Source organism: Lichenostomus cassidix, chromosome 2 (assembly GCF_008360975.1).
Source record: "Lichenostomus cassidix isolate B80296 chromosome 2, HeHo_3.0, whole genome shotgun sequence".
NCBI classification, from domain to species: Eukaryota; Metazoa; Chordata; class Aves; order Passeriformes; family Meliphagidae; genus Lichenostomus; species Lichenostomus cassidix.
The window spans coordinates 76,121,084-76,145,765 of record NC_139482.1 but is presented as its reverse complement, the minus strand read 5'-3'; the positions used below and the strand labels follow the sequence as shown (position 1 = coordinate 76,145,765).

The window sequence follows — 24,682 nt, the reverse complement described above, 5'->3', positions numbered from 1 at the left end:
TATCTGGGTGTCCAGCACTACAGACTGAGTTATTCCACCACTGGAACAGAATTAGACACACTACATAAAGTTAAGAATCCGTGAAAGTAGAGATCAATTCCTAGATCTTTCTCTCTTTATGATTTTCAGTAAGTCTGTAACACTGGACAAGTATGATCAGCTACCACTTTTACAAAGGAAATCTCTTAGATCTCTGGTAGGAAATGGAACTTTATCTGTACAGTAAACTTTCTGTGATTACACCAACTGTAAAACATTTGTGTTCTGAAAAACTGTAAACTGAGAGCAAAGATAAACAGTGCTATAGCTAACTAAGGCATAAAACAGATCTCAGTCAGGAAAGAAATCTCTTGTGATTTTATCAGCTCCAACCAGTTACCTGTATCTACTCTTAAAATAAATGAAAGTGTAACAGTCTCTCAAAAGTGCATTTTTTAGGCCATAACTTTTTTTTTCCTTTCTTTAATAACTAGACTGGTACCTATAGCTACAAAAACTTTTTCATTCTTTAATGGGTCAGCTAGACCCATTAGAACATGGGAACTATGCATGCAAACAAGGAATGTAATTTAAAGTGTTCTTACAATTAGTAAAAATAATAATGATATGGTGAGATAAAGACAGTGCAGCACCTGTGTCTTTCCACATATTTTTGTGAGAGTTTATCAAAAAGTCAGCCTTCATATGAGCACAGATAACCACACAGACACATGCAAGCACACATCCACCTAAGTTTATACTCCCTTTCATCTTCCAAAGTAAATCTGCGTTTCTGAAAGACATGCTAAAGAACATTTAAACATACTGCCTCCACAACAGCATTGGAAGCAACTGTGACCAATACTTCATAACTTCAAGGGTAATATTTGACTAGAAATATTTTGAGGAGAAAAAATAATTTAAAGCAATTCCAAAGAGAGATTTCTGCACATGTTCACAAGCTATTTCCAAGTTACATCCTATGCAGCTGTTTTGACTTCACTGAGGTTGCATCAGGCGTTAGTCAGCAAAATTTCTGGCTCATTATCTTCAGAGTTGATTTTTGTGAGACCTGTTCATTAAGCAGGGTTCATTCCTCAGTTCTCTAAATTTATTTAAAATGAAAGCTAATCTCATATTGAGGCATTACTACCCACTTGCACGTGGGATAAAAATATAATGTTACGAGGAAGAAAACTTTCATTTGGGTCCAATCACAGTAAGACAAAAAGCAAAAAAGGAAATCTAGAAAGAAATATTTTTATCATCAAATCTATGACATATTTTGCTAGTTTTCCACCCATCTTTTCACACTTCTAGAACTACACAGTTGTTACTAGCTTTCTTTTTGGCTGACAGTGAGTTAAGTCAAAAAGCAAAAAGTTATCATCCACAACATGCACCAGTTGCTTATTAGCATCTTTCTTCTCCTGGTGTTGCTGCCCCTGAGGTCCACAAGTTTAAGTTCATGCACAGCCAGTGCTGGTGCCAGACAAAATGTTTATTGTCAGATTAAACTTCGCTTTTAAGTGCAGATTATTTGACAGACACAAGGTAGGGAGAGGCTACAAATGCAATTCTACTGCCAGAGAGTTGGCTATAATAATTTCTGGCAGGATGTAGTGAAGAGCAGCTGAGGTATGCTCAGAGCTGTAATCTTTTCCACCAAGCTCAGCAGCAACCAAATCAGCATTTCAGACCACAGTCTTAAAGTTTTGGAGGACAGATGAGAGGAAGAAGTGGCATATTACCACAGACACAGCATTAAACTCTTTTAGAGATTGGCTATGGCTTCAAGGAAAACCTTTTGTCTAATGGAACTAAGAAATGAGAACAAAACTCCTCAGTTTTCTATGTTATCTTGCATTTATGGAATAACCAAAACCAGTAAAAATATGAAAACATGAGAATTCTCACAAGGCATGTGGTAGCATGTAATAAAACTACATCCTTACACAATAGGATTTATTCCAGGACTGGTTACGTTCATTCAGTGCTACAGGAAGTAGCTGATGTGAAGTTTTTACTCAACCCAGCAGCATATAAAATTCACTATGCAATTCTTCCCTTTCTTTGGTCATGTTATGTCCACAACAGCTGGCTCCAGAGCTTATGTGTTGGGTACACGTAAACCCTGTCTCTTTGAGTCCATTTGTTCCAAGTCCCACAGAACCAGTGGTAAAAGTTAGGCAGTGGTTCAGCCCATTTGGCTATTTATCTAACCAAGACCAATCATCAAACACAAGTAAACACTGCCTGCTATATAAGCTAAAAATTACTCTTGCAAGTAAGGAAACAGCAAATTCACCTTCTTCTTGGGCTCCAGGGCCCTGGTCTAGCCAAAAATATGTGCTTCTCCTCTCCACTTAGTTCAAATAAAATTTAGTCTCTGCTCACTTCTCAACATCTAGAAGTTAAAAGCAGATCTTACTGAGATAGCATTGGAAATACTAATTTACCACTTTCCAGAAACTGGATTAGGAGTTGTTTGTAGTCCTGGTTCTGTACCAGAGATCATAAATTTCAGATGGGAATATGAAAGGCACTTGCAAAACAGTGTAACTGTAATGTTATCTCAGCATCTTTACCCGTTCAAGTTATATAAAAGACAGGCAGTCATTAATTAACACTGGAGAAATGCCATGTTTGCTTTCTCCATGGGCAGCAGTCTGTAATAAGTTCAGAAAGATGACACACTGCTTCCATGGAAAAGAAAGAAAAGGTAAGAGTGAAGTCTTTACTTTTATAATTTCTGCCTGGATAGACCACATTCTGATTTCTATGCTGGGAAGAAAATAAAAATCTAAATTACCTTTCTCATTCAAAGAAGTAGAAAAGAAGGTGTTTCTAACAGGCACTACAACAGCAAAAATTATATACTATATGTGCTGCTTCCAAGAAATAGAAACATTTGATTATTCTGAAGTAGCTGGCCAGAGCTGGCAGTTGAACTCAATTATGGTTCTATCAGGTGCCAGCTAATACATTCAATAGTATTTGAGAAAAGATGAAAGACAGTAGTCCATGCAAATCAGAATGGAAAGGACTCTCACTAAGGGGATACTGAGCTGCACCTTACCCATAAAAAGATCACACATTCAAAAAAAAAAAATCTAATGCATTAAAACTAAAGGATAAAATCAACTTAGCAGAACAATATAAAAATATTTTTGTTTCAAAAACACACTCCTGAAGAGCTTAAAGCAGACAAACATATAACTTGGTATTATTCTCTTCGTAAAAGATCACAAATAATTACAAAGATGGTATCTTTCTTAATGCAATGTCTGCATTGTTTTCTGTGTCCATCTGCAAGAGACCTATTTTCTCCAAACTATTTAGCATATGCTGGGGAGAGATAATAACATATGCTGGGTTGTTTGAGATTTCTCCAAAGGTTGCACAATGCACTACACATGTAACATTTACTTAGGATTATCAAAAGCTGCAGTGAAAATTAGAAAATTATTTAACATATACAGAAATGAAGCAGCAGAGTTGGTCCTTTAGGGCAGCTGATGCTTCCTTACGCTTAATGCCAGCTAGGCCCCAACCCACTGATAAAAGCACTACAGATTAGTATTTTCTGCCAGGCCATGCTGTAAATTAACTCTCTTAATTGTACTGGCATGGCGCTCAAGGGGAAAAACTAATTCTAAACTCAGAGAAATCAGGAGGACTTTAATTCTGCTCTACTAAGCAAGAGGGTTATCTGAGAAATTAAGGTAATATTTTAAGCACACAAAGAATGTTTCTGTCATCATTATTTTCTAGAATGCTCTGTTGTCCATCTGAGCAATTTTGTTTCATGAGCTTAAACTTCTTTCCTTCAGACATTACTCCAGTGCCAAACAAGTCTTTGGTCCTCCTAGTCATCACTCTTTTTTCTATACCTTACCCAAAGGTGACATAAATATTTTGTTTAACCTTCTTAGGTTCATCTTTTCCTTTGGCCTTAAAGATGCAAAACTCTAAACCAATTCTGCTCTTGCCATTATGACAACCATGTCACTTATCCTTCTTGTGCTCCAAGTCTTTAATTTTTCCATTCACTTATGCTCTTACCTCTCCACAAATACTCTTACCTCTCTCAACACTATATATTTTTGGGAGAAGGGTATTTGATTTAGTAATCAGTGCACATAAAAAGTATCCTTTAAAAATGTGTCTATCTCTCTATCCTGGTTTCTCCAATTACTGAAGTTTGAAGTGGACGTTCACATCCAAAGTGACTAGAAATGAGCACTTTATAGATGCAATACATTCCCAAGTCAGCAAAATATAGTGCTGAAGACTTAGAACTGAATTTATCCCTGTGAAATCACCACACAGCTCCACAGAATTCTACAGATTGCTATTTCCAAAAAATAGCAAATGATAAAGTCAACACTTACTGCAAATAGGACTGCAGAGTGAGCAATATGAGGAAAAATGTAGGTTGAAAGGACTTTCGGAGATCCAAAAAGTCCAGATTCCTCCCAAAGGCATGGCTACCTTCTAAGTTTTATTGGGTTGCTTTTGGACCATGTCCAGATGAGTTTTAAAAACCTCTAGAGCTGGAGATCTCTCTTCTAAGCAACTTGCCCTGCTACTTAACCTTGCTTCCTGTGAAAAGCTACCTCTTCAAATCCAATGGGAGTCTCTTTCATTGCCACTTGTGGCCACTGTCTCCTGCCCTGTCGCTGTGCACCTCCCAGGGGAGCCTGGCTCTGACTCCTCTGCTGCTGCAACCAGCTCCCTGCAGTGCTGTTTCTCTAGTCTCCTGGGAATACATCCTCCAGAACCTCAAGGCCTCCCACTCATTGCTGTATTTTCTTGACCTCCTTCTTGTTTTGCAGCACTGCAAAATGAGCACAGCTGTTCCACTGCAGTGGAAGAGGAGAATCTCCTGCCCCAACCCTACTGCTGTGGCTGGCCATCAGGAAGCCTTTCTGGCTGTAAGGGCACTTTTCACCTGTAATTCATGCCCCCCAGATCCCCACATCCTTTTCCATGTGGCTCTTGGCAGGTGGGCTGCATCAATGCACTGGGAAACACCAAAACATGCAAGACATCTGCTGGTTTGCCCATGTAAAGCAAATTTATACAGAGTTTTAAGACAGATACTCCTGTCCTAAGAAATCTAAGCCTAAATTATGTGTGACAAGTAGATGAGACAAGATTAAAAAATAACTGTTCAAAAAGGCAAGTCATTAAAAAGAAGGCCAGTTAAAAGTTTTGAGACGGATTCAGAGGGACCATGAAGACAAATGCAAATTCAGGAGCTTCTGTTCAAAGTGTGGGAAACAGATAATTGAGAGGCTCAAATGCAGGAATGGATGATAGAGACAAATAAAGCAATAGTATTAGAGGGCTACCTGACTGTAAGGCATAAGAATAAAAGAATGATTGAAAGCAAAATAAGATTATGTACAACCTTAGACCTGCTGCTCATCTCTTCATTCAGTTATTTATTTTTTCACTTCTGAGATTCCAATTAGGCAACATCAAAGATCCCACAAGCCACTTAAGGTATAAAAAGGTCTTCAAAAGGAAAAGTAGTACTGCAGTCTGTCTGTACTATCTGACAAGGAAGAGTTCAATAAACCTCTACTGCATTTGAACAATGAGGAGTGAAAAGTATAACCTTAAAATATAAGTGATGGAAAGAAATAAGCATGTGACTGAAATCTCAAATTCATCATCCTAAGCTTTCAAACACAAACTTTCAACAAAATGGAGGGAGCTGAAAATACCTATTCATTTTGCTTCTGAGAAAAACCAATCTCTCATGCCTTTAGGCGGTACAGAATTATGTGGTCTTTTGAACTGAAAAAGTGCAAACTGTAGAGGATCAGACTGAATAAATGTTAAGATACCAGCCTCACAGGGCCTTTGGGAATCTACTCAGTAACAATATTTTTGAGATGCCACACACAGGAATGGTGTATTTGTTATAGTTATTTACAACTTGCAGAATAACCAAATAAAAATGAAAGGATGTGTTTATGCAACAAGGAACAGAGTCAAAGGAAATATCTGCATGGGAACACATAACCCATATTAAAAGACCCATAATTTTAAGGTAAATTGTAAAGAAAGAAGGCAAAACAAACAAGCAAAGAAGAAAACCACAAACCACCCCAAAACAACCGACATCAAACTGATAACTTTCAACTAGGCTATGCTGTAAAAAATACAAAGTGGAAAAACGAATCTATTTCAAGTGTTGAAAAGTTAGTCGGTTTAGTAGTGCTCTTTTTCTCAATTTGTGTTAAGATTTGACATGCAGAATTTATTTAGTCCTTATAGCAAGAAGAAACCTCCTTATCATAAAAAAGGCAGACTCTAGCAATGGGATAGAGGACAGTTTCCTAAATCTGCGAAGTTTGTTCCAGCCTGACTGTTACAGCTGTTGCAGATAGGACAAGAGTGGTATCCTACATCCAAAAATGAGATGTATTCATCTGAAGAAAGCTTTTTGAATAAGTCCTCATGTCAACCTTGTTGCCTGCCTCCTGAGACAAATTTTTGGTGCACTTTATTCAGGCTACAAGAACGGTGGCAGCTGTGCAGGAGCCCTTTGGTCTCTATGATGGGAAGGTTAATACCAACAGAATCCACCTACACTGCAGAAGTTCTTTCTGTGCTGTTAAGCAGAAGTGTCAATAAAAAGCTGAGGCCCTTGGCTGAGGATCTCAGAATATCTCAAGGTTGAGATCTAACTCAGTATGCAACTATATTTTGCCCTGGTGAGACAGAATTAAGCAGAAGATTCATATAATTTTCAGTATCTAGTATATTGCTTATAATATCATAAAAAAGTATTTACAAACCCTGATTATTTGGTCTAAGCCTGTAATCCTCTTTAGGAGTAAGATATCTACTGCATAAATAGCTTCTTGAGGGGGAAAAAATCAACTTCATTATGTGGCAACCTGTAAAACTGACTACATCTTCTTGTGAAAAGAAAAAGATAAGAAGGCATAAAGGAGCTGACTCTAATTGACACCTTTCCTACAATAATCTGGAACAATACTTCAAGAGAAGCAAAAAACAGGTTTAGTCATGCCCTTCTTTTCTTGTATCATATGCCAAAAAAAGGTTTCAATCTCTTTCTTAAATTACATACTTTTACTTCCTTATTGAATTCTTTATTTCATCTCTTTTATCCTTTACTTTCTGCCCTTTTTAATGAATTGCTAAAATTGGTCAGCAGAATTGCACATCAGGTACACAACACTTCCTTTTATTGGCATGAGATACATGGGAGACAGGAACTTAAAAGGCCAGTCATTATGTGCAGTCCATAAGCTATCATTTCCTGCAGACAATGTATGTTCACAGTTATAGCAGGAATGAGGCCAAATTTGACTTAAACTATCCATTTGAACTTCCTTGTTTCTGCAATTATTCAAAGTCCATCTTTGTTCCAAATATAATATTCTCTGATATCAGGACTCTACAAAAATGAAGGAAAGAACTTGGACCTTTAATGTAGCTACAGCTAAAATAAAGGCAGAAGTGAAAATATAGAGTGGGCAGTAACGAAAAAGTCATAAAAATGTGTAAAAACATAAGGAAAACAATGGGGAATTGGGAAGACAAGAACTCAGCAGGAATAACAATTGCCCCATCATCAGATTCCATGGAGGTTCATGCTTGCCTACCTGAGTGGTGTTCAGGGACTCAGCAGGAGCTCATATTGGAGTTATCAGGCATTATAACATTCTGCCTGGGAGTAGGTTAGTCTTACCTATCTACTGCTTCTATCAGACAATAAATAATTGCTGTGTACTCATAAATTCAGTAAATTCCTGCTTTCAAGTCTCTGGGGATGGTAAAAGATGTTCAAATAAAAGTGACACAGTAGAGAAAGAGTACAGAAAAGAAAATAATGTTTTGATTAAAGAGTTATCAGTTTGAATTTACTAATATAGCAGGTTTTAGAATAAGAAAAACCTGACCTTCAGGTTTTGCAAAAGATAAACAACTTTGCCAATTCAGAAAATCAGTTTATATTTTCAAGTCTCATGTTGATAAAACAGTTGATAAAACAGTATTTTTCAAACAGTTGCCTCATTTTGAAACTGACTTTTGTGGCAGCATCATGAAAGCATAGAGAAGAGCAAAGTGTTTCCCTTTAGGGCTAACACTGTATGTAGACATTACAGAAATGTCATTATAAAAAGCTTTGGTGTCACAGCAAGATCATCAGCAATCTACACAGATTGACTAGACAGACTGACAGGCTGAAGACCATGTCTACAAGTCAATTTGTATGACATTCTTTTTCCAGTTCTCATTTTCCTGAATACGGTGTTGTTGCCAGAATGCTGACAATCTTCAGATGTCAAAAACCAATTCAATATTAAAATTCCTGTATTTAGTTCACAGATGCCAGAAACCTACTTAAATATTGACTAATATTTTTCAAAAAACATAAACATAAATCTAAAAAGTGCAGATTTGGAGGTGGTGGGGTGGAGTACCAAATGACATTAATTCATGAGCTTTAATTTTAATGAATACATCACAGTCCTGAAAAAAATTTACAAGCTGCCCTTTAGTATAGGAGTGTTTTAATGAAATCACTCGTCTTTCACCTGGTATAAAATATGAATGCTAAATGCATGCATGTTTTGGGATTTCTGCGAAGATAAGGAAAGTAATGCCCTGCTTTTAAAAGCAAAATTACAGCTGTATATTGAAAATAAGTATGTGCACACAAGTCCCAAAATTTGTAACACATCCATTTAAATGAACCGTGTGCATGAAGGCACTCTTGAGTTTAGCTCTGCAGGGGAGTCACAACAGTCATTAAAATATATTAAGCTCCACAATGAATAGAGCAAGTGCTCATTATAATATAATGAGCAAAATTATCACTCAATGGTCCTGTGGAGGAAACTCACTGCATGTCAACAATGTTATACCTCTTCTTCATAAAAAAACAAACAAAAAAATCCCATACAAACATAAATGGGGACATGTCCTGTCCCAGTTCAGAACTAGAAAAATATTAGGTACATTGACATAACATAGCATAGCAAACACACTACCATAACAGAACATCATAAGCCAAACTGGCTTCAGTAGCACAGTGGACATTAACAGCTTTAGGAAATCAGTCATCTCCTGACCTATATAATCTGAAAGAGCTCAAGTTCATTAGCCTTCAAGTCACAATTCAAGGCTGCACAGTCAACTGTCTTCCTGCTGGCTGTCCTTGAAAGGTATTTATAAACCTTCTGAATAGGTTTTCATCTAGGAAGCTACTTTTCAAAGGTTCTTACAAAGGAGCATCCCTCTGGTCATCTTTTCCATTCATCTGCCTCATGGCTAAAGAAAGATTATCAAAATAACTGTGCTCTATTTTTCTTTCCCTGCATCCAGCCTGTTCCCCCAGCTTTCTCTGCTTTAGATCCAGAACATGACAAACCTTCATATAAAATGACATAACTCTCTAATCCAGTAGAAAATTAATCCAGGAAAAAAACCCACAAATCCTAGAGAGAAGCAGCAACTTATTGGCTGAATCATCTTGCACACATTCTCCGTAAGCTCCCCTATGCTCTCTGAGGATCAGTTCTCTGGTAATAAATATCCATCTACTAACTCCTCTGTAACAGAGCAAGAGGTCTCCAACGTTATGTTTTTCTCTCAGAGTGTAAAACATGGTTGGTATTAGAATGATGCAGTTGTTTGAGTGGGAGCTGAGAAATATAAAGGTCTTCTCCAGAAAAATATTCACGTAAAATGATCATTCCCCCTAAGCCCTCTAAACCTAATGTCCAATTTATAGCACACAAGTGACATGTCAAGCCAATGCATTTATGTCCCAGCAGCAAGCTGGGGACAGAACCACAGCACTTGGTCAGCTCTGGGGACCCTCTCCTTGTCTAAAAGCTATGCACAATCTATGTGCCCATAATGTGCCTGCTAAACACCTGGAAAGAGGTACTTGCTGCTTGAAGGGACTTGTGGCAGCAGCTCACATCATCTGCTCCAGGATCAGTAACTATCTTTGCAATCTGCTGCTGCTTGGGACAATTCTGATGTACCCACTGTGTTAATGCGCAGGGAACTGGTATGCCTTGGATATATTTCCTGAGAACATACAAGATGCCAAATAAATCCAGTTTAGGAAACACTAGAATTTGGATGAATCAACTTTTACTGTGAATACTCTGGCAGTCTTTACCCTGACACCAAAAGAAGCTCAACTCCATCTAGAAATGTTGAGTACCACTTGAGTGTTAGCTTTCTGGTTATCTTGCCATTTTCCAAAACCACTTAGAAGGGTTTCTAGTAAAAAGCTGCATTGGATTTCAAAGTGTTAGTTGTGCATTCATTGAAAATGAATGCACATTATAAGAACACACATTATACTTCTTCACCGGTTTTCTTGAAGAACTTTTTAGATAGCTTGTAACTTAAAAAAGACCCATACAAAAAAACCAACTTAACATACAATGCTAAATGAACGGTTTATTTTACACCTTCTCTCATGCAAACACAAAAATATTTAAGATCTCTCTAGGCTGAATAGTCAAGATAATAACTCTGAGCTCAAATTCCCTAATATGAATGCAAGAACTCATGCTTTAATGAACAGCAAATATATAACAAATTTTCTTCATCAGCAAAGTGTGTGGAAATTGCATGTAATAAATGATGCGTAGCTTTTTTCTTTTTTCTATTACTCCAGTAAGAAAGCTTATTATTTATTGAAAGACCAAATGTAAAACATATAGGAAATAGTGATTAAAGACTGTAATCCAGATGTAAATGAGTTTCCCTTTTATTTTTAAATATTGGCAGTTGCCCTGAGCAGTTAATAGCTAACATGCTACAATGCTGTTCATATGCCCTAGTTTTATTTCACCTCCCCTGAAAGCCAAGATTTTACATTTAGAACAGTCAGCACTTCCCCGGTGCTAATACAATACATCAGTGTTAAAAATACCTTTTTACAGTCAAATGAAATCTTTCAAACTATTGAACAAACTAAAGGAGCTACCTCTCCTTTCGCAATTATTTTTTTCCTTTGAATATGCACAAACACATGCATTCGCACTCCAACACCATCAAAATTAATAACAGCACTATTGTCCTGCCACAGTTGCTAAACTACTAATTTTTTCACTAATTATAGGAAGGTTCTCTACTGAAGGAGCACTTGTACTTTATGAATAGTAGAGGATTCACTGGGACACAGTCCCAAACCTGGCTCTGAATATCTCAAATGCTTGCCCTGCAACTATAGAGATTGTCTTCATGTTGCTATTTTTAAAAATTATTTGTTCTATCAATTTTCTTATTATCAACAGCACAACATGACTGAAAGTTTGATTGAATACAAGCCTGAGAAATTTCACCCCAGATGAGGTGTCATCTTAAGCCTCCTTCAAACAGCTGCCCAATATATAAATGTTGTTTACAAGTAAAAGACACAACAAGAGTGTTTTCTCAGCAAGGTGTAATTACTGAAAATGAAGGCAATCATAGTCTCTTGAACCAAAACATTTTCCTTCATAGCTTTTGCACCACCCAACAAGAGTGAGATGTAAAATAAACAGAATTCAAATCCAAATGTATAACAATATATTACCAATTTGGTTAAGCTGACTAATCATAGAACTCAAATAAATAATATAATTACGAAAATGCACATTCCTATCTGTTAACATAGGATGACCTAGGTCAAAAAATTGCTTAGTCTATTGCCACACGATGTGACGAGTATTTTTAACATGTTTTTAAGAGTACCAAACATTGTATTTTTTTAAAGAAAAATTTAATATTAATTTCTTTGTACCTTCTCAAAGAATATGTGTGTGTATGTGTACCATATATACATGCGTAACTGTGCTGTAGGGATTTAATGACAATTAATTATGAAACAATACAGTGCATGATGGAGACACTGGAACAGGCTGCCCATAGAAGTTGTGGATGTCCCATCCCTGGCAGTGTTCAAGGCTTTGAGCAACTTGGTCTGGTGAAAGATAGCTATGCCTATGGCAGGGCAGAGCAGGTTGGATTAGATGTTCTTTACAGGTCCCTTTCAAACCAAACCATTTAATGATTCTGTGATATACCCAGAAGTACCAAAACTGGGAGTCATCCAAATAAAGAGCTGGTTGTTTCCAACAGGAATACTGCACAGGGAGAAGACATGGTAGGCAGCATTTAGACCACTTTTATTGAGGCATGCACTTCTGTATCACTAGCAGGGAGAAGCAGGTTTCTCCAAATAATGGTTCAAAGCAGTTGAAGTACTTGAAAATATCTGATTTGCAAGTGCCCAGTCCACTGTTCCCATCTGAGAGAGGACCTGAATGAGGACATGACAGCTCCCACTTCTACACCCAACAGACTTTCCTGAGGAAAAGCCTGCTGGTCCTATCGCCTCACTGATCTGCTAAGTCAAGACAAAGTGGCTGATCCATCTTGTGAAGTAATTTCAGGGTTCAATATTACAGACTCTGCAGTACTACAAAGAGCACAAATCTCACAGATCATGACAGTCCTGTGGTAGAAATGTAGTTGATACCTCAGCTTGTTTGGGTATTTTTACACCACCCTGCACAAACAGCCTTGAAAATTTGTTGATGTAAGCACTGGATAAATTATACTGAAACGTAGGTAAAGTGAAGTTACAATGGAATAATATGTTTGTGACCTAAATATATTCCCTTCTACAAGAAGATTTGCTTATCAGAAGGAAGCAATTTCATAAGGAGTAGGGAGTAAAGTCTGTAATTGTAAAAAAATGTTTTACCTTTTCTATGATACAAACCCAGCCTTAACTCTGCTCAGGTTTGAACTAATTCCACAAAAAAAAAGAAAAAAAGAAAAAAAGAAAATTGCCATCAAGAAAAATATATTCCTTACAGGCCTCAAGCATCTGCTGAATGTATTTTCATTACATAAGAACTGCAGATGTGCAAATGCTACCAAGTTGATTGTCAGTTACTTGTAAAGCTACATGACTATGTCATTCTAGTTGTGTTCAATCCACAAAGACATGATTTTAAAAGAACCCCTAACCCCAAAACAAATCTGAAACAACAACTCCCTCCTCCACAAAAAAATAACCCCTAAATAGGAGATTTGTCTTAATCACTCCCTTCAAACCCCAAACTGGTTCTTTTAAATTCTGTTGGTTCTCCATAAGCATATTAAAAACAGTCCCCCCAAAAAAGTAACAGTACATTATTAAAAGCATCTTTAAAAGTATTTCAGTATTAACTATTTATCTGATAAAACATGGCTTTGGAGGAAAAAAATCTCATCCTGCCAATCTTTGTTGTCCTTTTTAAAATACATGGGGATTTTAGCTCTCAATTCAGGAAATTTTTAAAAATTCCACTTCTATTCTTTGAGATTCCAAATTCCACGTAGCTTTGTTTGCTGGAAATGAATAGCAAAACTGTGTATCAATCAAAACCAAGGAATTGAGTAATGGAGACACTAGCACTTCAGTATTAGGTTCTGCAACATTTCTTTAAAACAGTATAATGCAATATTCATTTTATAATTACCATGCATTGCTCATGTAATACATGATGTTACAAAGTGCTTTAGTGACTTGTCCAAGACTGCACATCAAGTATATGATGAAGTTTAAGCACTTCACCTTGATTTATCACCAGACTATACACATACTTTATAAACTACAGCGCCATTGGCCCTGGAAAATAAGTTTTCTACGACAATTAATGCTAGTGAGATACACATGTTGGATTATATAAACCTTTGTAGACAATGGTTTCTTCTTATGACCTTCACACCTGTATCACCCTCCTCTAGGAGAAGATGGATAGAATCTCTTCTATGAACACAAACACTTCAGTTGTTGAGTGGGTTTGCTATGTGTTTCCTCCTGTTCCTGCCATGTCAGTTGCCCACCTTTATTTTGCATTGCCTACAAGCAATGAAACTGTGCCCCATGGTGCCATGATGGCTGATTTAGCTTAGGGCTCTTTGCAGGATAGGTCTCCCAGGGCTAACTAGCTGTTAGCTGTCCAAAGAGGAGCTCATGTTCATCTGCATGGAACAGATGACTCACTGGTATTTAGCTGGTTTTATTCAATCTGATAAGAATGATAATTTTTAGCACTAATTGTATTAACAGAAATGCAGCTCTTAACCAGGAGCAGGAGCTATGGTTAACAGAATTTTTCATACCTTTCAAGTTTCATTTATCAGCCAGAGATAAAGGTTGAAATCTTCCATACAAACATACTGAGAACTAATAATTCAATTGCTCATATTTTCAATGTTTAGGGCTCACATGTTAAATGTTTCAGAGTTCAGAGACAGAATTATTAAAAAAAACCAAAAAACCATAGTCACTTTTAGGTACAGATTGTTCCCTGAAGTGTATTATGTAAATTTTACGCACCACAGGAATGTCAGTACTGGTGCAGTAACAACTGTGCCTCTCTGGCGTGCACACATGCACCCTCATACACTGATTTTGGATGTTGAAGACATTTATCCCCAGTTGTTTTATAACTTTGCATATATTCACCAGAACTAGTACCATGAAAGAGCACAGCATGCACCAACCAAGTGGCTGAGTTACAGTCTCTGCATTGCAGGACAAAAACACTAAACAACATTTTTAGTGTAGGTAGTAAAGAACAATGCTCTCAAATTAAGCTGCTTGAAGAATTAAACTGGACAAAGTATAGAAAACTTGACTGGCATTTTGCCCTAATAGCAGAGTCAGCAATCCCATCCCAGAAAGTCTTATAGGGTCCTCAGTACCTGCAAGAGGAAGATATTTAGTTTTGAATCTCATCTGTAAATGGTTCAGTCAGCAGCACAGTGCCCCCTAAGCCATGCTGGTGCACTGGATTTGCTCCCATTTAAAGGAAAGTGCTGTCTGATACACTATTCCTCCTCTCATCTTTTAGAAAAAGCAGGCAACAGTGAATACGTTGGTTTGGTTGTTCTGTTGATTTGTTTTGTGGGGTTTTTGGTAGGATTATTTCTTTGTTTTCTCTTTGATTGACATTTTCTAAGCAGCAATGAAAAAGTTATTTATTGTAGTCCTGAAGTAGTATGATTAGTAACTTTAGCTACAAAAGTATTTCCTTGTTCCCATAGGTATACATAATGAAAAAGGAGCCACACCTTAACTTGCATTAGGTAAATATATCATACTATGTCTTTTTCAGAAAAGTATGAAATGAAATGAAATGAAATATTCTGTCAAAGGCAGTGAAGCAGGTTAGGAAAGTCTTTTGGTTATTTCTCTAAATCAGTCTTCTTACCTCTACAGTTAGGCAAAATGCCAAACATGTGCCAAACTTTTAAATTAATTTTGTATTTGCTCTGAGGACAAACATTTACTATCATTCAGTAAAAGGACAATTTATGCAGAAGGAAAGCTTCAGTGTTTTCACACAACTGTGTATGGTTGACTGCAGCACAGAAGTAAAGATCTGGAAATGAAGGAGCTATGCTTAGTGTCTCAGAATGAAAAATAAATTCTGTACCTTGAATAAAGACAGTGATTTTATCACCAGTGCTAACTGAAGTCATAATTTTACCTGTGTTTTCCATTGTATTTCTTCTGATCATGAAAAACTAATGGGGCATTGATGCACACAAAATTGAATTTATCCCAACTCCTAATCTGAATGATGAACTACATTAAAATATAAGAAATGCTCATACTGCTTTACACAGACCCAGTCAGAGAAATACATACAGGCATCTACGTTTGCCACGTTTCATTGGCTTCTGTACCCTGTCCTCCTTGTATCTTGTCACTCATATACACAAAACAGACTCTCACAGGCACACACAGACACATACACACACACACAGGTTCAGGACTATGTTGTTTGCAAAGATACACATTAGGGAAGTCATCCTGAGGAACTCCTTGCCAAAACACTCGGTTCCAGACCACCGACAGTTCAATTGGTCAAAATGCGGTGTGAACTAAAAGCACATAGTAGTTTTTGTTCATTAGGAAGGGTACTGTTGGGGTGGGCTAGGGGAAAATGAAGAGAGGATTTATTTCTGCCTGTGCATTATTTACAGTGCCCTTTACGCAAAGTAAAGTTAGGTGACTGCTTAAGCTTTAACAAGCAGATAAAGGTAAATCTGCAGGAGGTCTTTTGCTGCAATTTCAATCCTCATTTATCACATAATATTACAAAAGTGGGGGAAAAAAACCAGACCCCTGAAATTGCTATTCAAATACCAAGCTTAATGTTCTTCACATATAGTACAACATGGCATGCGTTTTTATTGTATAAAAAGGCTCACATACGTGAGTTGAGCTAAAGAATCTGCCTGCCATCACCATTAAAATGCATCTGCACATTATCCCCGTAAGTTAAGGAGCAGAACTGTAGGTATTACGAACACGGTCACACACAAACACATACACAGAGCGCCGCTACCTTTCTATGCCTGCCTGTATTTTGCAGGTCCCTTTGCAACTGCCTCGGATATGCAAACACGTTCCTACAGCACCACAAGGGTAAGGCTCACGTACCAGCGGTAACTTTAACACAGACAAATTACAGGTTGTGCACCCACTACAACAGCATTATTGCACAAAATATTTTGCGCTACTTAGAAGGCTGTGTTAGCGGCACCGCTGTCCAGAAATATCCATGTTGCCACATATTAAAGTGTCATTTTATTTAAGCCTTACCTTGGCTGACTTGCCCTAACTGGTGACAAGGCACTTTAATTTATAAGAAGCAAATGGGGACTTTTCGCAGTGCTGGCGGCACAGCTGCTCGCCGTCCTCAGAGAGGCAGCCGGCTCCGCATCCCTCGGAGCCCTGAGCCCCGCGCCGCCGCTCCTGCAGCGCCGGCAGCCCGGGCGATTGGCCGCGCCGCCCGCTCGCCCCCGCCCCGCTCCGCGCCGCCCGCCTCGCCTCCCGCCCGCCCCCGTCCTTCTCCGCTCCCCGCCTTGTTTTCCCGGCTCCAGCACTTCGGGGCCGCACGCAGCCTCCCGCGCAATGGCAGACCCGGGCTAGCCCCGGCACTCGGACAGATGCGCGATTCGTCCTTCCACACACCCATCCACCCATCCATGCATCCATCCTCCCTCCCGTACCGACATAACCGGTTCGTTCGCGCACTGGAATATCTTTGTCCGGCAACTGCGCGGCGGCTGCGACCCCCCTTTTTCGTGCTTGAGGTGCAGAAGAAGGACGGCTCCGGCTTGGTGACAGCGAGCCCCTAAATTCGGTGCCGGGAAGGGGGGCCGGGGGCCGGGAGGGCTGGGCTGCCGAGCGGGGCGGGAGTGCACAGAAGGGGCGCACCGCCGAAAGCGGGCAGTACGGCACTGCTGTGGCAAGCCGGCGATAAATTTTCCTATTTCTGTGCAAAGTCGTCACAGCCTGCTAAACATTCCACTGCCGGCTCGTTCATCAGCCGTCCTGTACATGGTCCGGCGGTGGCTGTAAGATTCAGATTGAATTATGCCCTTTAATGCCTCCTTTCAGTCCTGGTGGGGCACAGGAGGTGTCACATTGGCAATCCGACCCCTACCAGATCAGCCCCACTCCTTCAAAAATTCCCTGCCCTCTAATACCCCTATATTCATATCATTACACCAGTGACTGTAAGTTGGTGTATAATTTGTGCCCTTTCAGGTTGCTCTGGATCAAGGCAGGCTGGCTGATGCAAAAGTCGTTCAAAAATCTGGACCTCATATAACATCTTTACTCCAAACACACCTTATTCGGAATTGAGATTAATGGCATCCTCCTGATTCAGGGATTCAGCAATGGGGCAGCTGTGTCAGACTCTGCTTATCCAACCTGCTACGGCAGTGCATTAGAAATGTAATTAACATATAAGTGAAAGCCCTGGCATATTCCCTGCTGGTGCAAAGGAACCTTGCTTCCAGCCAGCAGGACATGGACCCTGGAGTGAGCCATGAAACCAGAGCGTGCTTGAGTCCCAAAGCTCCGGCAGGAAATGACAGGATGAAAGAAAAGAAAGCTACTGCCTTTTTTTTTTTTTTTTTTTTTTTTTTAATGTATTATGGGTCAGAAGCAGCATCTGAAGTATAAATTATAGGTATACCGTGTACAAATGATCTAGATTTGAAAAGGAGAGCTGGAAAGAGTAATTCTACAATTTAACATAACCGGAAGGGAAGCTGTTACACCGGATTAGATGGAAAGAACAACACTGCTCACTGAGATCACTTGGAGTGCTGGATTTTGAGAACTTTTCAAACAAAATCGCTCTGAGCTGCTCAGCGTTATACATTAAAAATTATTTTGCTAGCAGGATAGGGAATTGAAGGCAAGAAGCAGCTAGTTGTTTGAATTTGGGGGATGTAAGCTGTTGGAGGGAATGAAATAGAATCTGCTTCAATTTGCTATTTATACGTCCTCTGGCTTGCAACTGCAGCACATATGAATCAATGCTTTAATACACAGTCTTCAGAATGTTCTCTCGCATGCAACTTCTGTTAGGTTGTGCATAGCTCCAGATTCAGATCTCATGATCTGGGGGATGGGCTGCTTCTATCCAGATGCTTTCACTATTTTACTGCACTATGGCAGAAGCAAATTTTTAATTTCCTTGTCAGGGAGGTAGTTCCATTAGTAACATGGGGCGGGGGGGGAGAAGGAGGGAAAAAAGGAATGAAAAGACACACCTTTCCTTTCATTCTCTTAAGGTCCAAGTAATTTCACATGAAAACGAATTCATGTCAAAACATCCTCCAAAGATTCCCACCTCAGAGCATAAAATGAAAGAGATAAAATAGAGGGTTGCCTTTCAGCCTACCTACCCTTGGATGAAATGCTGCTTAGGTATATCAACCCAGGGATACAGCTGAAAACAAAACATTTTATTTTAAGGTCTTTTCTCAGTGATTTTCTGTGAATAAGACAGAATTATGAATATTCACCAGATACTGAGAGCGTAAGTCATCAACTCATTTGTTTCTGCAATAAGATGTTCGACAAGCAGAGGGAAGTCTTGATGCTCCAGAAAAGCATTTAGAGGGTGAAAATCTGCAATTCTTTCTTCATATATATGTAGATAAAAATAAAATAAATACATGCACATATATTCATATTGACATATTTCAGAGGCTTCTCACAGGCAGAAATAAAGAATATCTGTGTAAAGAGATCATAGCCAGTATTGCAGGCTAATTTGATATACAATGATCAAAGTTTTTCTTAAGAATTCAAAATTATGCCATTTGAAAGAAAAAGCTGACAGTTTGCTAAAAATAGCCTCAATGAACTCTGACATTTCTTCTAAGCCTACATTTTAAGACTAAATACTGAGATTTGATGTTACTGATGTTATCCTTTCATCAGTTTGAATGCTAAAAGAATCTGAACTTGTCATGGGAAGAAAAAGTCTGATGAAAAGAACCTCAGAATGAAGTTACTGGGACTGCAGCAGTATAGCCAAAGGAGTTCTAGGGAAATTTGGATAGAACTCTTGGAGTCATTGCATGTATGGATCTTGCCAGAGGAATCCAGCAAACTTACACAGTTCTAACAGTATATCAAAACACAGAACTTTGTCAGTCACATTCAGTAATTCCCTTCCTAGACTTGAGAGCTTGTGACAATGATTACAGGAGGCAGAAAAAAAAGTAGGGGCTCTTTTTGTGCCTTCTAACTTGTGGACTTGCTATGTTTAAAAGCAATACTGAAAAGGAGATAAACTTTTGTGTTAAGTTGTGAAGGACTTATATAGGTGTATCAAAATTAAACCAATTTCTACAGATAAAAAAAAAATATTATTTTCCTGCTCTAGTTAATAAATTATAGGATATGCTCAGAAAATCAGTCTCTCTTTGTGGGTGCTTAATATGCTAAAGAGGCATTGATTGTCTTGCAGGTAACTGCTGGAGAGCTAATCATCCAGCTAACATTCAACCAATTACAAAAAGACTAAGTGGTTCATTAATACATAAAGTAATGAAAGTTCCAGGTCATTTATAGATTACAAAGTTCTGTACACAAAATAGATAGATTAGGAATGGCTAAGATCATATTGGGATAAGGATGTTGCCAAGTTCAAGTCCAGCTCTTTCTTTTTCTTAAACACATGTACTCTAATAACTGCAGACAAAAAAAAATTAGCTCAGTCGCTGCCAAGAACCTCTGCTCCCACACTGAGAGCAATTGCACTGGGAATTTTCATGCTCTTGTTAAAAGCACCAGGGAATAACATAGTTGCCCCTACCTCCAGCAGCAACTTCCCAGTCCTACAAAAAATTACAAACAGCTTCCCTTTTTCCTAGATTTGAAAAAGTGAAAACAAAGGATTCTAATCTTGTGTGCCACCAATTTCACATTCACAAATCATTATTTTTGTTCTCAGCTGCAGTGCATAAGAACCAGTCACAGCAATGTGTGTGAGAACATTGACACTTCCCCAATCTCTGTGTTCATCTTGTTAGATGAAGTTTTTTTTTATTTGCAGTTATTAATAAATATTCTTACAACTAGTAATTGATGCAGAAATAAATTTTCTTTAAAGTTTTATATGATCCACTAATGGCAGTTCTTTAGAAATGATTATCTAAAAATATATCGATAAGTGCAATTAACAATTGGGCCTCGAGTTTAAAAGCATAATATGCCAACTTGAATATAAAAAAATGTATCTAGTTTGATGATGCATCACAATGGGACATAATTGACTCACCACGCTACTGCTATTTCTATTTCAAAGACCTTAATGTAGTAAAACATAAAAATTCAAAAATAATTTTGACATCAAATGCATTTACAATATTGTTGCATTTCTATCTCTAGATAGCTAACAGAAAATCATACCAAAATAGATCACTGCAGTCAAAATTTTCATTTTCTGATACGTAATGGTGGGACAGAGATTTTTAACTTTTCTAGTGGATGAACATACTACTGAGCCATCTTCATGTTCCTAATGAAGACTCTCTGGAGGGTTCTCAGATCATGCCTCTACTGTATTTTTATTTTTATTTTTATTTTTAATTTGGCAATGTGCACAAATATTCAGAGGGAATAGGATTAAGACAATTCATTTTGCATATGGTCTCTCTGAATATTCTGTAAGACATGCATTTCCTCTAAAAAATTAAAATAGTTGTTTAGAAAAAGTAAATTTTTAATACAGGTTAGCAAATTCTACACTACACTATTTGCAAAGGGAATGGTACTGCTGATACTGCCTTGGCTCCTTCTACACTAAGCATCACTGGAGTATTTTCTAATAAAACAACAACAGCTGTTCCTAGATATATGATGCCAATAACAGTTGCCAGTCACAAAAACTTGTGATAATATAGTCACTTGCCTTTAGTATTGCATGAAACAGCAGGTAAAATGCACTGACAGGACTTGGAGAAAACAAAGTAATACGTAGCATTTTGCTACCGTTACCATAAAACTCTGAGCTAATCAGTCCCTCTCTGAAAGCAGGGAAGATAGAAAAAAATATAAAGGGCCACAAAAGAATAGCATGGTGTGTCAATCTCTCAGTCTCTGTATGAAAATAGAAAAGAAAGAAGACTCAGCTGAAAGCAATGAAGTGATTGACTTAGACATTAGTAGATCTCTCTGCTCATCCTGTGGAATTTCACACTAACATTTATAATAGACACCATTCAATCAAGAAACTTGCTTAACTGGGAAGTTTCCTAGGAAACTAATACAACTGTGTAATTGTAGATCATGCAGTGACCAGTGTAAAATGGGATATTCCTGGTAACTATATAATGTTCATGTGTAAAGGGTGGCATTTTTATAAGTTTTCATACACAGGCTGATATTAAACCCTCACAGGTCAAGGTTCTCTCTGAGTTGTTGCAAATGGTTATTTAGATACCCACAGAAAACATCAGAGACAAATATGTCCTGTTTCAAATGATGAACAATATATTTGGTGGAGTTTGGATCTTACATCTGGTAGTGAGATACAATCTTCTTTCCCACTGTGATAGGAGCTTTAATAAATTTTTTCTTAGAGGTAGGAAAACACTAACAAGCAAAGGCTCCTGGGACATTATAAACACAGATTTTCATAATATCATCCTAAAGGACATTATTTCTGGGGCATATTATGTATGTTTTATCTTTACTAAGATAAAGGAATTGCTTCTCTTAGACTCAGCATTCAGTTGGCTAACAGCAGATCAAAAAAAGAGAGATGTAAAATGTTACAAGATGATGATGTGACTTTTAGTGAAATGAGAGTGTCCTTTCCATTGAAACCATAATGCTGAATCATGTTGAAGATATGTGAAGGAAAAATTGGGTAATTTTTAATATAGAATTTTCACTGAAACTTAGCAGTCCTCCTATACTGTATCCTATACTCCCTGTACTATAGCTGTATGCTGTTCCATTTACTCCTTTTTAGCATTTTTTTCAACATGAAGGCATGTACAGATATTGTTTTGCTTCTTCCAAAAAGGTGGAGGACCAACAACATGTTTAAATATGGCAATATATGCTATAGTTTCATGCCCACTCAGTGGGTACCTCTGAGAAGAGTCTGGCTTCCTCTTCTTTACCTCCACTGCTTCATCAGGTGTTTTTACATTTTGGTAAGACCTCCCCAGAGCTTTCTCCTCTCCTGGCCAAACAGCACCAGCTCTCTGCTTCACCTGATGTGGTGGATGTTCTGATCCATTAATGAGGCACATGACTGATGGACTTGCTATAGTATATGCTCATGTGTCTTGTACTGGGGAGCTGAGAAAGGGACTCAGCCTTCCAGAGGGGTCTCACCAGGACTGAGGCAATGGAAACTTCTCTTAACCTGCTGGTGATGTTCTTCTAATGCAACCCAGGATTTTGCTGGCCTTCTTTGTCATAAGGGGAAAACATTTGCGCTGTATTTGTAGTAGCCATGTTTTGTTATTATATTGAGCACTAACATAGGACCAAAGTTGAATCTTGAAATTTACTGAGCTTTGTAGTAGAGCTCTGAGTTGTTGAATCACCTATAATTTATGGGACAACAGTGTTTAGTAAAGGGCTGTAGAATCAGTGCTAATCATAGGGCTTCTCTTAACTGGATTAATCTGATTTCCAATTAGAAGAGGAAAAAGGATACATCTGAGTAGGTTTCTGAAAGAGGAAGCAACTGAGGGGAAGAGAAATAAAAGATAAACTCCTTGGTCACTTCCAAATTCTGAAAGCTTAGATTGACAGTGTTTTCATGTAGAAGTGTTTAATGAGAAAACAAGATTAAACACCATATAGCGCTGTCCATGGCGGCACGCTTAATGCACTGTAGCTAATGGGGATTCTCTCCCATAAAGACCAATCTGTAGACACATCATCCTTCCTATTCTGCAGTGCCTGCCCTTGTGTGAATGTCCCCCACCAGTGTGCTTTAGCACAAGGGGGAATTCGTAACATTTTACTGAAGGTTTTGAAATTCCAGTGGAGCTAAGTCTCTGGTATCACCAAGGTAAAAGCTTCTCCCTGCCGCCCCTCTGTTGCACTCCTCTAGCCAAGTAGTAAGACAACTGAAGAAATTAAAATGGAAGTCAAAAAACAAGTGGATTTGTCTCTCTTTGTTTTTACTTAAAGAAATACTGAAGTTCCACCAGCCAACTACATGCTCCCATGCAGGTAATGTCATGGAAGCCATTTATTTAATAAAACCATAATCTACTGGAACGCTTCTCAGAGTGTGCTCTTCTTTTGCCATTTACTTATTACTGCTCATTATAATCAGTTAGAATTAAGAAAAAATAAGTTTATGACTAGTGTACTCTATTTAATAGGCCAAATAAGCAACAAGAAATAACCTTATGGTAGATGATGACAAACAATGAAGCAGAGACATATGTTTGTTCTGTTCCCCAAGCACAAACAGAACACAGAGTTTCCCTGACTAATAAATTTACTTTCAATTTAATTAAAACAGAACATTTAGTTACATTTCCTCTGTTCTGTCAAAGAATTAAATAGATAAATGGCTAGCAGGGGAAAAAATGACAACATTTTCTTTAGTGCCCCAACTGCACACATAACTGATTACTTACCCATCTGTTCATTAAAGGTGTAGGAAAGGCACATCATATAAAGCCTTATCGCCTTAAAAAGGCTTGCTAAAGTACTTTGGGTTTGATCCCATACCTTCTAAAATGCAAAAAAAGGTTTTCAAAAAGTAGAATTTGTCAGTTCTGTTTTGGTATAGCATTAGATAAACTGTTGTTATTGTTTTATTCTTCTGATTGTTTCTAGCTTTACATCAAAGCTCCTGGAGCTTTGTGGTTCCCCCTGAGGAAATGATGCAATGGCAATTCTATAGATTCTAGCCAAGAAGGAACCATTAGGTGAACAGTCACATGCAAGACAAGACAAAAGACTCCCCTCACTTTCTCTGGTAGTAAGCATAACAACTGAGGTTTGATTAATACATGTAGTCCAGGAAGATTCTAATATGGCTTAAAGAAACTGAAGAACTGGATTATCAGCCACTTCCCTTGGCATATTTTTTTCTAATGGTTAATGACTCCAATATTTGGTAACTCAATTTACAGAAAATTTACAGAAAATTTACAGAAATTTACAATTTACAGATTTACAATTTACAGAAAATCTGTTTCATCTACTGATAAAATGCCTCATTCTTTCAGTCATGTTAAAGTTACGTAGGTAAACTGGAGAAATACGAAATGGGACAGGGTTCATCCAGAACTGTCATCACTGGGGAGATACTCCCTGCTCAGAATAACAGAGAAGTTT

At 38.0% G+C, this 24,682-nt stretch overlaps 1 protein-coding gene across 4 annotated transcripts in view; it reads right to left on the bottom strand.

Moving 5' to 3' along the window:
• Nucleotides 1–24,682, bottom strand: part of CDH18 (cadherin 18) — a 501,292-nt gene that overhangs the window by 217,153 nt on the left and 259,457 nt on the right. The window contains exon 1 of one of the 4 annotated variants that reach the window (XM_085052107.1): nt 16,649–16,807. The exons of the other annotated variants lie outside the window; for them this stretch is intronic. The gene's annotated coding sequence lies outside the window, so the exon portion shown is untranslated. Of the gene's footprint in view, nt 1–16,648; nt 16,808–24,682 lie in introns of those variants that run through there. 4 annotated transcript variants of the gene reach the window in all.